The following is a 17,177-nucleotide window of genomic DNA, read 5'->3' on the forward strand; positions in this document are numbered from 1 at the left end:
CATGCTTTACACTTCATTTTCTGACACTTACTAACAGTTTTCATGCCTAGTCCAACAGGTGCCTGTGTGTGGATTGTTGAAAAAGGGATAAGGTTTAATATGTAAAACTGTGAGGCAGAAAATGCACCAAAATTCTGGACATTGTGCTAAAATTCTGTTGGGAATTAAGGTGGTGTAATGTCAGACTAAACAGTATACTTTCTTCTGGCACAGGCCACGGAGTGCACTGGCCCTCCATTCACAAGGAAGCTTTAGGAGGACTTTTGGTTTCATGCCCTTCTGATCATTGGGGCACCCGGGGTTTGGGCCCCCAGTGATTGGACACTCATCCCCTGTCTTGGAGAAGGGGAATAAATGTCCGTAACGGCACAATCCCTTTAATGCAGCTGAAACACAAAACCAGCAGGAACAGAACCTGTCCTGGGTTTTACATCCAGGCTCACAACCCTGCGCATGCACCCATGATAAAACACAGTAATGTACATGGGTTCTTAAAAAGTAATGGGTCGGTGTGCTATCTATAAAAAAAAACAGATAGCACACTGACAAAGAACACGGTCTTGTGCATGTTGCCTTTATGTCCTTTGCATTTTTTGTTGAATGTCACTGGTGTAGAAAAAAACAGCACATGTACCTCTATAATATGTATATATATTATATCTATGTATATATATCTGTGAGATTATAGATGATGGTAAATAAAGCGGTCTCAGCAACTGCAGTTCTCACTGATCTGCCTATCGAATACAAGTGTTGTCTGCATTTTTTGCGGACACTATACGTACCAGCAATGTGTTTATTTAGATGTCTCTGTTTTTACTGACTGTTTGGATGTAGACATGTCAATGAGGCCCCAAAATGGCCGCTGGCCAGCTCCTGTATTGAACTGCAAGAGCGGCTACCCCAAAATGGTCGCCGGCCATTTTTGGGTAGCCGCTCTTGCAGTTCAATACAGGAGCCGGCCGGCGGCCATTTTGGGGTAGTTGCTCTTGCAGTTCAATACAGGACCTGGCCAGCGGCCATTTTGGGGTGGCCTCTCTATGCTCCTGTATAGAACTACAAGAGCAAGAGAAGCCAGAAGAGGCGGAGTTGCTGCAGAAGAAGGAGGCGGCGCAGAAAAGAGCTCTGGGCAGCAATGGGGAAGCGCTCATCGGTGTTTCAGCGCTGGGGCCCGCCCTCATTGCTGCAGAGAGCTCATTTGCATACTGGTTAAAACCGGTATTTCTACGGAACGGTGCGGCGGAGACCACGTCTAAAGGTAGGAGACGAATAGCCTTTCTTAAGGCTATTCCGATGTGTTCATTAGAAAAAAAGGTAGTTTAATGGTAGAATCCCTTTAAAGAGGTGGTCTAGGAAATTTATATTTGATTGGGGAAGGTGAAAAAGATTTGATCTTGCTAATTTAGCAGGATTCACCATATTAAAGTTAAAATGACTGAGTTGTTGGTCTATATCTACAGAATCTGCACTACAAGCTTTTTGTAAGCCCCCGTATGGAGCAGATGGTTTTATGTATGAAGCAAATGCTGATTTAGAAATTCTTATTAGAAATGCTAATGTGATGTATTGCTTAATTTAGCAACACAAAGTAGCAAATATTGCTGACCCTGGCTTGCTTATCAACAACCATGTGCAAATATTTCTCCTTTATCATTGTAGAGAAGCACTTTGTTATTACTCCAAGTGGAATTTGAGGCTTAGTTTATATGACCTGCCTTTGCATGGTGACACCCTGCCTGCCAGCCACACACGTGCCCAATACAAGCAAATTAAACAGGTCACATCACAAAGGAATGCTGTCCCACACACTGAACTGAATACACAAGGTGCCAAAAAAGCAAGCCAACTATGCAATGCTTCTACCATTATTTAAAAACTGAAACTGAAGCTAGATTTCTCAAAACTTCTAATCCTCCATCACAGCTCTTGATCACCCTGTATGGCCAATGCTATGTAACAGCCATATCAGAATTAATATTTTTCTTTTTTATAATGGCCCATATTTGTCTGACACACAGCCCCTGCACCCACCAGCCGTTTAGGGTTTGCAGGCGGACCCATAGAGAAAGAGTATGTATATTAAACACACCAAACATTTACTTTTAATAATGCTCTTAAAAAGTTGACCAACATATAATAATAGAAAGCTTGAACAGCTCAACAAAGGTCTAATGACCTAGTCCAGGAGTTATAAGACTTGACAGGTATATCACTGCATTAAGGTCACACCTAAACCCTAAAGCAATTGGAGCGCTTGGGTACCTGGACCAACGGTAAACCCGATGATGAGCAATACACAGTGACCTGTCCTACTGTCAGTACAATTAGTGTGCAGAGTATCACACCTAATGGGTAAATCAGTAAAAGACCAAACCCAAAAATTGCTGACTAGCTTGCTGACTGAAGAGCTTATATTACATTCTCCTATCACAAAAATCTCGGGAAAACTCCCGTATGGGAATGCAAGAAAACGGTTTCTCAAAAGAATAAATAAATCTTGCACAGTATCATAAAATACATGACTCCCATACAGAACCGTAATAATCTAGATAAAGATGCTCATGATCCACACAAATATCACTTTACCTGTTGTAAATTTTTATGGTATAAAAACACTCTGCAGCACTGGAGAGCATTCCTCGGTCATGACAAGGAGCACCTTCTGCATGGCCGTGCACCTGCACAAAAATCTACACTCATAGCAGACACCGATTTGAGGGATAATTTGCAATAGTAAACTGGCATATATGAACATAAAACTCCCATCATGCACTTTTCAAGAAAGTGGTGAGAGTGGCATAAAAGTTTTAAATTATGGCACCACGTAGCAGGCTGCAGCGAAAAAACAATGCAGAAAAAATGTGGAGTCTTTCCTGCATTGTTTTTTTTTTTTTTTTTTTTAATGTAGATTGTGAGCCCCACATAGAGCTCACAATGTACATTTTTCCCTAACAGTATGTCTTTTTTTGGAATATGGGATGGAAATCCATGCAAACACGGGGAGAACATACAAACTCCTTGCAGATGGTTTTTTTGCCCATGGCAGGATTTGAACACCAGGACTCCAGCGCTGCAAGGCTGCAGTGCTAACCACTGAGCCACCGTGTGGCCCCATATTTTCCTGCATTGTTTTTTTCAGAAAGTTCACAGATTTTCCTCTGCAGACTTTCTCCTTCAATTATACCTTTAGGTCAGGGGTGCCCAATACGTCGATCGCGATCTACCGGTCGATCGCAAAGGACGTATGGGTCGATCGTGGGATGCAGCCAGGGATCCCCGGTGTCTGCTTGTTCCCAGTGCAGGATGAGAGTCGACTCTCAGCCTGTGCTGTGAACAAGCACTCCGGCCACTTGCAGGCTGGGCAGCAGCAGCTCTGGAGGATGACGTACTGCCCGCTCTTAGGGATGGAGGGAGCCGGGGTGCTGCTTCTTCACAGCGCAGGCTGAGAGTCATCTCAGGACACTGGCACTCTCAGCCTGCGCTGTGAAGAAGCAGACATCGGGGATCCCTGGGCAGCCACAGAACGCCGCTGTCTCCTACTCTCACGCTCCGTCCGACCCCACCCACATGACACACCCCACCCACAGACACGCCCCAGCCCCGCCCACAGGCCCACCCCACAAGAAGTGGGTTGTAGATCTTTTGCCTTGCCAGTTTATAAAGTAGCTCACCTGCTGAAGAAGTGTGAGCACCCCTGCTTTAGGTAAACCGCTGGTGTTTCCATAGGCATAATCGACATACTGCATTTTCTAAAACCACAATGGTTTAGAAGTCACATATTTCCATTTTGCGTATTTTCCTGCAATGTGTGGTATGTAAAACACTGCAGTTTACGCCACAAGGGGTCCCCAGCCTCAAGTTGAAAATTTTTACAAAAAATAAAAATTAGTGTATAAGACTATTTCATGCCTTGTCCATTACAAACCTGGTGTACAAGGGCATGATAAATCTCAACCAATGTCTAGGTTTCAAAATCAGTTTAATTTACCAGTTTACTGGTGCACAAGGCATAAAAATGTTGCCCATTTTTGTGCAAATCAGGGTTTTGTAAAAAGATTTCTAAAGCGTTTCAATTTTGTGCCATCCTTGTCACTTTCCAGGAATGCTCTCTCTTCTTCCCCCTTCCCACCCTAGTCATCTCAATTCCTTCTTATTTCCTTCTCCCACTTCTTTCCAATTATATCATTTCGCAGGTTCGTAACCAAACCTGGGCCTACTGACCAAATTTTATTGTTACAATAGAAAATTAATCAACAGGAATAACATGACCCAAAACCCGTATTTACTAAGATTGCCATGCTCGGTTCTATATCCTTCATGCATATCCCTGTCTGTATTGTGTGCCTTATGTGAATAAAAATGCAGTTAGGCCAGGGCTCCACATTATGAAAATGCAGTGTTTTAGCTATAATGGAAACAACATGGCAAAAAACGCCACACTTCACAGTATCTGCAAAGTGAATGGGATTTTGGCTAATTCTATCCACACATTGCAGAAAAAATCTGTGGGGTTTTTAAAAACATTCGATTATACCTACAGAAATGCTGGTGTTCTATACAGGTATAATAGGAAAAACGCTGCCGAAAAAAAAAAAAAATTCCAATTCATTTCTGCTGCGGTTATTTCCACAGTACTTTTTTGCTCCGAGGGGCCGTAGTCTTAGGTCCGTTCCCATGGAGCAATTCTGTGCTCATTCTGTTTACGTGTCAGAATGAGCGCAGCGTTACTCCGTGGGAATGGGCCTTTAAAGTGGAAAGAAAACAATTGCAATAATTTGGTCAAATATGCACAACAATGCTCAATATATTGGTATTCTCATGAACATGATTAGAATTAAATTTATAGCCAAGTGAACGTTACATGTTTTTGCAAAGATCATTATTAATAATGAAAAAATACTTTGCAGAGTTTTTACACTTTGATGCTAAAGAACATGACCATGAATGCACATATTTTACATGGTTGTATGTCAAATGGATTTTTAACTGTAGTTGCTACACTATTCATTTCTGTCTGTTTATCCCATTGGCATTATGATTTTTACACTTGCTTCCATGGGAAACCTCTTTGGGCTAAGGCGAGTGAGGTAGAAAGCCAAAGCCAAAAGTCACTGCAGGAAAAACCACGGCAGTAATGTTTCAAGGTTTTTCCCGCAGCTCTTTTCACAGAAATTCCACAGTTTTCCTCTGCGGGAATTTCTGCTTCAATTATACCTATATGGAAAAACGCTGGCGTTTTCGGAATTATAATTGACATGTTGAGACGACACTTTCTGGAAAAACTGCTGCTTTTTCTTTTTGCATAATTTGCTGCAGTTTTTTGAGCCAAAGCGAAGAGTGTATCCAAAAGAAATGGGAAATATAAAGGAATGGAAATACTAAAAGACCACTAATACTTCTACTTTCTGCCTTTAATTCAGAAAAGTGTGGCAAAATCAGCAACAACAAAAAAAACACGTACCTTTTCTGCAATATGTTTCTTAACTTCAGGATGAGGCCTCACATTGTGGAAATGCTGCTTTTTTTGTTGCAGATTTTGTTGCAGCTTTTTGAGCCAAAGTCAAGAATGGCTACAAAATATTTTTCAGGATCATTGGAAAAGTGCAGGAGAAGCTGGGGATTGGGTAAAATAAAATGACACTTGGCTATTCCTGGTCCTCTGGTTGTGGAGTCCTCTTTCGGCAATGTGCAGAAGTTCAGGTAATGGCTTAAAGAGGACCTTTCATCAGATTGGGCACATGCAGTGTTATATACTGCTGGAAAGCTGACAGTGCGCTGAATTCAGCGCATTGTCGGCTTTCCCGATCTGTGCCCCGGGTAAAGCGCTATCGGTCCCGGTACCCTAGCGCTTTAGTGTCAGAAGAGCGTTTCTGACACCTAGCCAGGGACGCCCTTCTGCCCAGCAGTGCCTATCGCGCTGTACTGTGGAACGGGGAGGAATGCCCCCTCCCTCTGCTCACAGTGCTCGTCCATAGACGAGTATTATCAGGAGAGGGAGGGGGCATTCCTCCCCGTTCCACAGTACAGCGCGATAGGCGCTGCTGGGCAGAAGGGCGTCCCTGGCTAAGTGTCAGAAACACCCTTCTGACTGTAAAGAGCTACAGTACCGGGACCGATAGCACTTTACCCAGGGCACAGATCGGGAAAGCCGACAGTGCGCTGAATTCAGCGCGCTGTCAGCTTTTCCAGCAGTATATAGAACTGCCTGTGCCCAAATCGGTGAAAGGTCCTCTTTAAGCCACTTACTAGCCTCGGCAGGCACCTGATGGAGACTGGTGACGTATCTGCAGTGACATCACCACTTTTAGCAGACGTGTGATGTCCTTCTTCACAATAGTCAGTGGAAAAATAATGGAGACATTCTCCATTAATGAGTATGAGTGCAGTGAAAAGGACACCATCCATGTCCTCTCTGTTTTCATGGAATGACAGACACTAAAAAAGAATTAAAAAAAAAATATAATAAAAAAAAGTTGATTGGATCAACCTGAAAAAGAGCAGCAGGATCATGTGCTGCTCATGACCTGACAGCGGATGTGTGAATAAGCCACTAAACTGCTTTAGATTCCATCAAAAACTGCCCTGGGCTGGTAATGTGTAAAACTGGCTTTACTATCAATATCTGCTCTACATCTGCATGCATACAGCATTATGATTAGCTTCATACTACTGTGACCTAGCAGTCCAATAAGCATCAAAGACAGACAGCACTGCTTGTACTTATGCAGTTCCGTGTCTTCACAGGACATAAAGATCTGTAAATTAGGCCATTACTGGTGAGGAAAAGGTGACCTGTATGAGGACAAATTCTGACTACTTACAAAATAACAGATTCTTTTTGAATCAAAACAAACCCAAACTATCAGAACATGTTGCAGGATTATTTGTATGGCTTTTTTGTTTCTGAAACAGAGAATCTTGTAAAAGTACATCTATAGATACTATATGAAACTGTAAGAAAAAAACCTTCTGCCAATACTGGTTATTAGCCTTAGGGTGGGTTCACACCTGCGTCCAGTCTCCGCTTTGCAGGTTTCTGTCTTCTGCCCGAGAAACTGGACAGAAGATGGAAACCGGCAGTCAGTTTTCAAACCCGTTCATTTGAATGGGTTTGCAAAATGTCCACCCGTGAGCGTCTTCTGCTCTCCGCAGCGAAACCGGGTATGTTTAACCAGACACAAAGTCAGACATGCAGGACTGTGTCTGGTTAAAAAAACATGGTTTCGCCTTGGAGACCAGAAGATGCTCACAGGCGGACACTGACTGCCGAGTTTCCGTCTCCTGTCAGCAGAAGACGGAAACCCACAAAGCGGAGACAGGGCCCTTACTCTTCCACTCTTATGGGGGAGTTTTATAAAAGCTGATAAAACAGTCATGCTAGAAAAATCGTAGCCATGAATAAGAACCAACTGGCAAAGATGTAAATTCAACCCTAAAAGTTCCATGGCATACATTTATGTGAAGTAGATTGAATGGGCACAACCAAGTTCCAATGCTCCGATTTGATACTCTTTGGAAAGGAACGGAATCCCCCACTGATTTTAACAGAAGGCGCTTAGCGGATACCCGAGTGCATTCCAATAACAAAAAACGGGTTCTCATCTGTTGATAAAAGCGTCAACTGATTTTGCATTGTAGCTTGCAAGACACAGCATTCAGTGTCCTGCAAGCTACAGAGGAAGTGAGCGACATCGCTCACTTCCTCCATCACCCAGCAGGATCAACCAGGTATGTGGGGGCTCCGGGAGCCTGGGGTCACCGGACAGACCCCAGGCTGCCTTTTACTGATATCGACACCCCCTGATCTCGCCAGATCCCTTTCGATCGCGCCGTGATGTTTCACAGCACGATCAAAAGAGTTAAAACGCCCAGTCAGACTCAGTTCCGGCTGGACATTATTGAGGGGGGGGGGGGGGTGTTAGTAACACCTAAACCCCTGTTTCCCCCCCCAACCCCCCGGCAAGGAGGTACCTAAAGACTTGACGTATTTCAGCAATAGTCTGGTCTTTAGGTACCAGGACCGCAGGCTGTAATTTTACGTACGGCGGTCCTTATGTGGTTAAAGAGTACCTTTTATGTCCTCGGGCACATGCGGTTTTATATGCCACTAGAGAGCCGACAGTGCACTGAATTCAGCACAATGTCGGCTTTCCCATTATTTGCCCCTGGGCAAGAGATATCAGTGCCATTACCGATTCCCCACTGTCAGAAGGGCATTCCTGACAGTCTAGATGGGCTGTGAGGACCGTCCCCTCCCTGACAGTTCTTACCGCGCAGCCATGATGTTGAGCTGTAAAGAACACCCCCTAAGTACTAGTCTATGGATGAGTACAGTCGAGGGAGGGGTGTGTTCCTCAAAGCTTAGCGTCATGGCTGGGCGACAAGGAATACCCCCTCTGACAGTACAGGGCTATGGACAGTACTGTCAGGAGGGGCATTACTCACAGCCCCGCTAGACTCTCTGGAGCGCTATTCTGACAGTGGAGAGATATCTCAAGCCCCATAGCACATAACGGGAAAGCTGACAGTGTGCTGAATTCAGGCTAACAGTATATAAAACCACATGTGCCTGAGGAAATGAAAGGTCCTCTTTATCATACCTAAAGGGAAAATGCCAGTGTTTCTGCAGACATAACTGACATGTTGCGACGTTCAAAAATACAGGCATTTTTGAAAACACAGCTTTTGATCAGCAGATTTTTGCTGCAATGTGTGGATAGGCGTAGCCAGAACCTCATTCACTTTTCGGGTACTATAAGACATTGTTTTTGCCGCGACGTATCTCCTGGAAGAAATGCTGCATTATCAAAACGTGGGGCTTTAGCATTAAGGTGTTCCATGCTCCTCTCATTTATGCAAGGTAAATTCTTCAGATAAAAGTCACTTAGTAAAGACTCGATATACTTGCCTGAGAACACATGTATTTTTCCTAGCCAAATGTGCGATAGAACATGCTGTTCAGGAGCAGTAAAAGAATGTGATCAATACTTGACTCATCTTTATGAACACTACACAGGCCTGAGTGAAATAAGAAAAAATAACAGAAGCTGCTCAAATTGTCCCTGTGTCCTCCTGGTAAACCTTGCTTGGAGTGGGCACAATGCAATGGCCATCAATAACACTTCACACGAGCAGAGATCTATGAAAATACCACATTAAATGCTAATCATATAAATAGCAAATCTTAGCACGCAGAGATCTGACCTGCTAGTTATGTCATATCATTCATACTGCTTCAAGAATCCTGCTGCAGCAGAACAATTCCAAGCTTAGTTTCTGGCGCCCCCTCATGGCTATGTCAACATAATTACCATGTATGGTATTGAACTATAGAGCTCAGCTTACAAAGCTTGCTTGTGTAACACATAAGAATTTGCTAGACAGTCTATTTTTATGTATTTTCAATTTGTCTTTAATATTTACAACTAGAAAAACATGAATGAAGCTTCATAGTTTCAGTTCAGGCTGGATTCAAACAAGCACTCAAACTATGTTCGGCGATTCCGTCCCAGAATTGCTTGAGAAACGTCCCGTAAGCAGGACTATTCTCTGCATTTTTCAGGGGAAAACCTGGCAGACCCAGTTATAGTCATTTTTTCCAAACATATCAAAATTTGTTGTAAAATAGTATGACCAGCACAAGAAGTGATATTGTAAAATCATCCTCAAATTATGGGCTCTGTCTTCTACATCTTCAGTACAACCTGACCAATTTAATCCAATTTTTTTAATAACATTTGCTACACTCTGGTATTGCCCTACCATAAGGCGATGGGTAAACAGAGACCGTTTTTAGTGCTATAGTTGCAGATTAAAAATGCATACATACAACGCATCTCAGTTTTTCCCGCAGCAATTCGCACAGAAAGTTCACAGAAGTTTCCTCTGCGGTCTTTCTGCTTCAATTACATCTATAAGAAAATCGCCGGCATTTCTTTAGCTATAATTGACCTCTGCGATTTTGCGATTTCCATAAGTGTTACGGTTTTGGAGATCGCAGCATGTCCGCTGAGCATATTTTATTTCACTAGAATCCCTTCCACTTTGCTGCAACTGTAAAATGCCGCATTTTTTTTTCTGCGACATTTCCTCCACATAGGGCCCCGGCCTAAAGATAAAGCCCTATCATCTTGAGATGCTTTAACTTACCCAAGTGATTGTGAGTTTGAGATTTTTTTCGTGGCACATTGTACTTCATGTTGGTAGTAAATATTGATAAACATTTTTGTATGTAACCCCCAAATGTAAAGCACCATGGAATTAATGGTGCTATATAAATAAATAATAATTTTAATTCTTTAAAAAAAAAAAAAAAAAAAAAAAACAACAAAAAACTATATGAAATTTGGGAAAAAAAATTGCAATTTTCAAAACATGAAATGCTCTGCTTTTCAGACAATCATACCACCCAAATAGGTTAATAAATATTATCTACCAAATCTCTCCTTTTTAATGGCGTCATCTTTTACGAGTCCTTGAGATTATTTTAGAATTAAAACAATGGAGATGAAATTTAACATTTCATTTTTTTTCCAATAATACGTTCATTTAGCTCTACAATTTATACATTCACAAGGAGTTAAAGAAACCCCGTCTATAAATTTGTTATGCAATTTCTGCTGACGCTGGGTTCACACCTGCGTTCATGTCTCCGTTCTATGGTTTCCGTCTTCTGTATGGCAGAAGACGGAAACCATAGACCAGGTCCGGCCGTGAGCGGCGGTGAGCGTTTTAGGCTCTCCGCCGCGAAACCGGATTTTTTTATCCGGACACAGAGTAGTGCATGTCCGACTCTGTGTCCGGATTATAAAACCCGGTTTCGCGGCGGAGAGCGCAAAACGCTCACTGCCGCGCACGGCCGGACAGCTTTCTCACCCATTCAAATGAATGGGTGAGAGTCTCCTGCAGGCTTCCGTCTCCTGCTCTGTTTTATGTAGGAAACGGAAACCTGCAATAAGGACAGTGAACGCAGATGTGAACGAGCCCTGAGCACAGAAAACCCCACATGTGGGCAGGAATTACACAGCCATGCAAGCATCCTAGCGCACAGGATAGGATAGTTAATCAATTTTAGATCACCGGGGGTCCGACACTCAAGACCCCACAGGTCATCAGTACCGAAGTATACAAACTGTAGCAGCAAGTGTAGGTACTGCAACACTGTCCCATTGAAATCTATGCGGCAGCGCTGCAGTACCTAAATTCACCACTACAGTTTATACGACAAGTGAACACCGTGGCTCGCATTATACAAACAATACGGAGACCCACACTGTCTCAGTACCGGTGATCTAACATTAATGGGCTATCCTAGGATATCCCATCAATGTCAGCAAGCAAATAATTCCATTAATGTCCCATGTAAGAACGGTTGAGAGGAGCTTAGTTTGCCACCCCCTGCAAGACGGTCTTCACCTGAGGCCGGAAGGCCAGGGATTTCTGAAAATAATGGAAAGGACAGAAAACTTGGCCTTTAAAAAAAAGAAAGGCCAAGGCCTCGGCACAGATTGGACTGGAGAAAAGGAGAGTGAATGGAAGTCATTATCCTCACACCACCGTAGGCCTTTCATGTCCAATGAAACATCTCTGCAGACTTGAGTTTTCAAGCCTTCAGCATGGTCTGGACAACAGGCTCTGAAAAACAAAGTCAACTCATTCCTTAGCCTTCAACGCCCACATCTGAAAACACTGCTGAGGTAAAGTGGAAAAGCAGTCCTTGAGACAGCAGGGTGACTAGTAGAGGAAAAGGCCAGGAAGAGTGTTCGCCAGCAGCTACATGAAATCCGCATACTAGGCGGGGACAATCTGGGTCTACCAGATGGCTGGAACCACCTCGGTATTGAGTTTCTTGAGAACCCGAGGGAGAAGAGGAGGAGGAGGCGGAAGTCCAAACAAGAAATCACGAGGGTGACAGCGACTATGCTCCGATGGTCCTGGGGCCTAGCTACATGGAGGGAGAGGTTGTGGTTCAGATGGGAGGCAAAGATGTTTACGTTGGGACTACCTAACCAGGAGTCCTATTGGAGAAAGATCTTTTGGAGAAACAACCACGCACCCTGGACAGGCTTTCCTCAGCTTAGATAGTCCATGCCTGGAATAAGGACCGCCAACAGGGCTGGAACAAGACACTCCAGACAAACAAGTGAGCAGGAGGCTTCTAGCAAGGCCACAATGCTCCTGGTATCCCTCTGATAGTTCAAACAGGTGACTGCGGTGGATTTGGCGGATTGGACCCTGATCAGATGCCCTTGGAGAAGAGAGGTCCAATAAGACAGGGCTAAGAAGATGGCCTGCAGTTCCAGTAGGTTGATCTGGAAGGAATTCTCAGCTTTAAATCACAAAGCCCTGAAGGGTCAAGGCACAAAAGACCACTCCCCAGCTGGAAGACTGGCATCGGAGAGGATCACTGCCAATGGAGGGGAAGAAAGATTCCTAGGAAGGAAAACCATCAAAGAAACTCTAAATTAACCTGGGAGGCAGGAGAAACAAGCGTTCGAGGCTGGACAGAAACTAGTCCCAGCAGGCCAGAATTGCCAATTGCAAAGGGCGTGAGTGAAACTGAGCGAAAGGGATGGCTTTGGAGGTCAAGACCATCGTGCCCAGGACCCACATGCCGAATAGAGTATGGAGGGTTCCCTCCTAAGGAGGGAAACATCAGATTTGAGGGCTAGTCTGAAATAGAAGTACAGTTCTACTGCATTGCATTAATGATCAGACCCCCTAGGGTTCAAGACCCCTACAGGGTCTAATAAGTGCAATATATAAAAAAGTAGAAAAAAAAATACACACTATATATATATATATATATATATATATATATATATACACACACACACACACACACACACACACACAAATCTCTATCAAGTCACCCGTTATCCTAGAACACATATTAAAGTACTTCAATACTGTGAAACACATATTTGGTTGTTTTTCCTCAGATAAAAAAAAAAAAAAAAAAAAAAAAAAAAAAAGATCAAAACAATAGATACTCCCCAAAATGGTATAACTAATAAGTATACCTGGCCCTCCAAAAAAAGATGCCTTACGCATCCCTGTACAGGGAAATATTTTTTTAAAAAAGAAAAAAGTTATGGGTGTCAGTATATGGCAATTTTTAGATATAATATTTTTGCAAAGTTTTCGATTTTTGTAAAGGGGTTAAAATGTAAATAAAATTGTATAAATTTGGTAACCCTGGAATCGCAACAAAACATAGAATGCAGATAACATTCCAATTTGGCTGCAGAGTGAACACCATAAAAACAAAGCCCATAAGAAAATCCACTTTTTCTCCAATTCCTCCAAGATTCTGAATTTTTTTTCCAGCATCCCAGTACATTGTAGAGATACATGGTATTAATTATGAAGAACAAGTTGTCCCACAAACATTAAGCCCTCATATAGCAAATAAAAAAAAGTTATGATGTTTGGGAGGTGGAGAGTCAAAAAAGTGAAAAATTGAAAATAAAAAAAAAAGTCACTGAATTGGAAGGGGTTAAACATTTGGCATACAAAAGTTTAACATTTCTATTTTGATGCGAGTTGGTACATTTCTACTTGCTCACAGCCTGGTAGCACCCAAATAACTTAGGTTTTCTTCCCTATTCAGATGTTACAAAGTGCATGCTGTTCACCAAGCAGTGATTCGCTGAGAGGAATCACACAACAAACATACAGACAATGATTTCTTATAGGATAGCAGTCTCATAGTCACCCTTTAGGATGAGCAATAACCTATCACAAGCTGCTCTGAGATTAATAATTTTAATGGCTGCAAATTGAATATATGAGCACAGAATGGTCATCCCGATGCAATATTCTGGAAGTGGACTCATTTGGGGTGCAGGGTGAAACGTGCAGAATTAAGAAACAAAACCTGCAAATTGACAGAATGAATAAAGGCACAACCAGATAATGCAGAAATTGCACAATCAAAAGCCCTTTCCCCAGCTTACAATTGTCACATGATTCTGCAAGAACCACCGAGTTATATCTCAGTCTTAGCCACAGATTTGTGTGGTCACTGGGTTTCACTTGGAGCAATGGCAGATTATATATACAGCCCAAGACTCCTGGAAGGCCCAAAGTCATTCAAACTGCCCGACAAGATTTAACTTTGGATAATCGAGGAGATGGACTAGCAGTCCTGCTTATACTGGTATCAACTCCCGACACAGAGGTACACAGAAGCAATTTAAGGACATTTAGCTACCTGACACCACGACTACTCTTGCAGATATGGACACCACACATTACTACTAGTATTATCCTATCTTGGAACATCTAGTCTATTCTTGCTTAATCTGCTACCTCCCTGCTAACTCTCTTCTGGACCCCTATAATCTGGCTTCCACACGCTGAATGGTGCTGAAATAACCCTTACAACTTTCCAATGATCTGCTGCCATCTATATTTAAAAGCAATTATTCACTTGTTATTCTTCTGGATCTCACAGTAGTATTTGATCATGTAGAATATCAACTTCTCTTTGGTATGCTCTGCACTGTTGGCCTCCTGGAAACTCTCTCTCTTGGTTTTCCTACTCTCTCTCAGACCATATTTTCCATACTTGTCTTTGGTGGCTCTGTCACTTCTCTTCCCCTTGCTGCTGGGGTTTCCCAGGGCTGTATACCTTCTCTCATGGCATCGATCGTACATTATTGCAGGACTCCAGTGACTTTCTCTGATGTCATGTTTTCCTTCTATCTGAAACCGAATCTTACAAAGACTGAACTGCTGCTATTTCCACCATCTACTAACAGACTTATCCCTGATATTTCCATTTCAGTCTGTGATCTAATATGGAGGCAGCATACACACATTGCTGGGGTTGTGTTTGACTCAGGACTTTCCTATACCCATGGACTGGAAAACTGAAGCCCACTTTACCCAAAAAACTACTTCAGAATCCCCCCTTTCCTTAGCACGGAAACATTTAAAAGCCCTTACTGACATCCTGATTCACGCTAGACTTGACTACTGTAACTCCTTACTAGTCAGTCTTCCCCTTATTAAACTCTCCTCTCTTAAAGAGGCAGCAAATCTCATCTATCCATCTGAATGTTACACTAATGCCTTTAGTCTGCCGGTAACGGCACTGGATGCTTATTCACTATAGAATACAATATAAAGTCATCACTCTCATCCACAAAGCGCTCCACAGCAGCTCTGTACATTACCTCCCTAATCTCTGTCTACCACCCAAGTCGTGCTCTTTGTTCGCCCAATGACCTAAAACTACCCTCCCCTATTATCAGAACCTCCCACACCTATCTCCAAGATTTCTCTAGTTTTGCACCACTTCTCTGGATGTTGTACCCTGGACAGTCAGATTAAAACCCAATTTCTACAGCTTCCAGCGAATCCTAGACACATCTGTTAAAAGGATTCTATCATTAAAACATTTTTTTTTTCTCTAGTTGACACATAGGAGGCTATTCTTCTCCTACCTTTAGATGTCTTCTACACGCTGCCTTTCCATAGAAATCCCGGTTTTTGTCGCCATGCAAATGAGTTCACTCGCAGCACTGGGGGTGGGCCCCAGCGCTCAAACAGCACTGGGGGCGTCCCCAATGCTGCGAGAGAACTCTCCAGCGCTGTCTCCATCTTCTTCAGGAACGTCCTCTTCACGAGTCTTCTTCCGGCGCAGGCGGTCAAACTTGTAGGCCGCTTACTTATTTACTGTATTCTTACAGGAGACCACCACAAAATGGCCGACAGAACAGCCGACTGCGCATGTCTGTTGGCCATTTTGCAGTAGTCTCCTGCTTTCTGAGCGCAATTAGCATAAAGAAGAAAAGAAGACTAATTCAAAAAATGGTGCTGCGGACCCTCAAGATAAAGGTAAGAGATATATAGTCTTTATAAAGGCTATTCCTATGTGTTTTTAGTTTAAAACATGGTTTTTAATAGAATCCCTTAAAAAAAAAAAAAAAACAACACACACTACAACAATACCACCAAGGGCACAGTTAGGCCTGGTTCACATCTGCGTTCAGTATTCCATTCAGGGAGTCCGCTTGGAGACCCCCCGAACAGAATACCGACCGCATAGACTATAATGGGGTCCGTGTCTTTTCATGCAGAGAGGAAAATAGTTCGTTCAAGAAGTACTTTTCTCTTCGCATATATTATAATCTATGGGGTCTGCGTGCTTTCATGTGGACTCCCCAGATGGAATACCGAACACAAACGTGAACCAGGCTGCAAGTACTAACACTACATGGAGCCTGCAATGCATGTACACCCTACTTCCAAATACTGCCATATGAGTGTAGCATGCATCCATACGTTTAGAAGTCACGATTTCTCATCGGCTAAATTTATATCAAATATGACAAAATCTCAAATCTTAAAGAGGACCTTTCATGGTTTGGGGCACAGGCAGTTCTATTTACTGCTGGAAAGCCGACAGTGCGCTGACCCGATCTGTGCCCCGGGTAAAGAGCTTTCTGTCCAGGTACGCTCCAGGTCGCTTTACAGGACTGCTGGTGCTGTTTATGGAGCCCCCCGTGTTTCTTTTATATGACCAAACTTAAAGAGGACCTTTCATCAGATTGGGCACAGGCAGTTCTATATACTGCTGGAAAGCTGACAGTGCACTGAATTCAGCACACGGTCGGCTTTCCCGATCTGTGCCCCGGGTAAAGAGCTATCGGTCCCGATACCGTAGCTCTTTACAGTCAGAAGGGCGTTCCTGACAGTCTGTCAGGTACATCCTTGTTCAAAGCAGCGCCTATCGCGCTGTACAATGTGAGCGTGGAGGAACGCTCCCTCCCTCTGCTCACAGTGCTTGGCCATAGACGAGTATTATCAGGAGGGGAGGGGGCGTTCCTCCCGCTCTCACAGCACAGTGCGATAGGCGCTGCTTTGAAGAAGGACGTACCTGACAGACTGTAAGGAACGCCCTTCTGACTGTAAAGAGCTACGGTATCGGGACCGATAGCTCTTTACCCGGGGCACAGATCGGGAAAGCCGACAGTGCGCTGAATTCAGTGCACTGTCAGCTTTCCAGCAGTATATAGAACTGCATGTGCCAAATCTGATGAAAGGTCCTCTTTAAGTTTGGGGGGCTCCATAAACAGCACCAGCAGTCCAATAACCATTCCACACAAAACAGTAACATAACACAGGTGCATTAACCATATGGTAAATGAAACTTTTGGACTTGAATA

General features: G+C 43.3%; 1 protein-coding gene across 1 annotated transcript in view; it reads right to left on the bottom strand.

The window, feature by feature from the left end:
• Positions 1–17,177, bottom strand: part of GNG7 (G protein subunit gamma 7) — a 36,240-nt gene that overhangs the window by 18,570 nt on the left and 493 nt on the right. The gene's annotated exons all lie outside the window — the stretch shown is intronic.

The sequence above is a fragment of the Leptodactylus fuscus genome, chromosome 1 (assembly GCF_031893055.1).
Source record: "Leptodactylus fuscus isolate aLepFus1 chromosome 1, aLepFus1.hap2, whole genome shotgun sequence".
NCBI lineage: Eukaryota > Metazoa > Chordata > Amphibia > Anura > Leptodactylidae > Leptodactylus > Leptodactylus fuscus.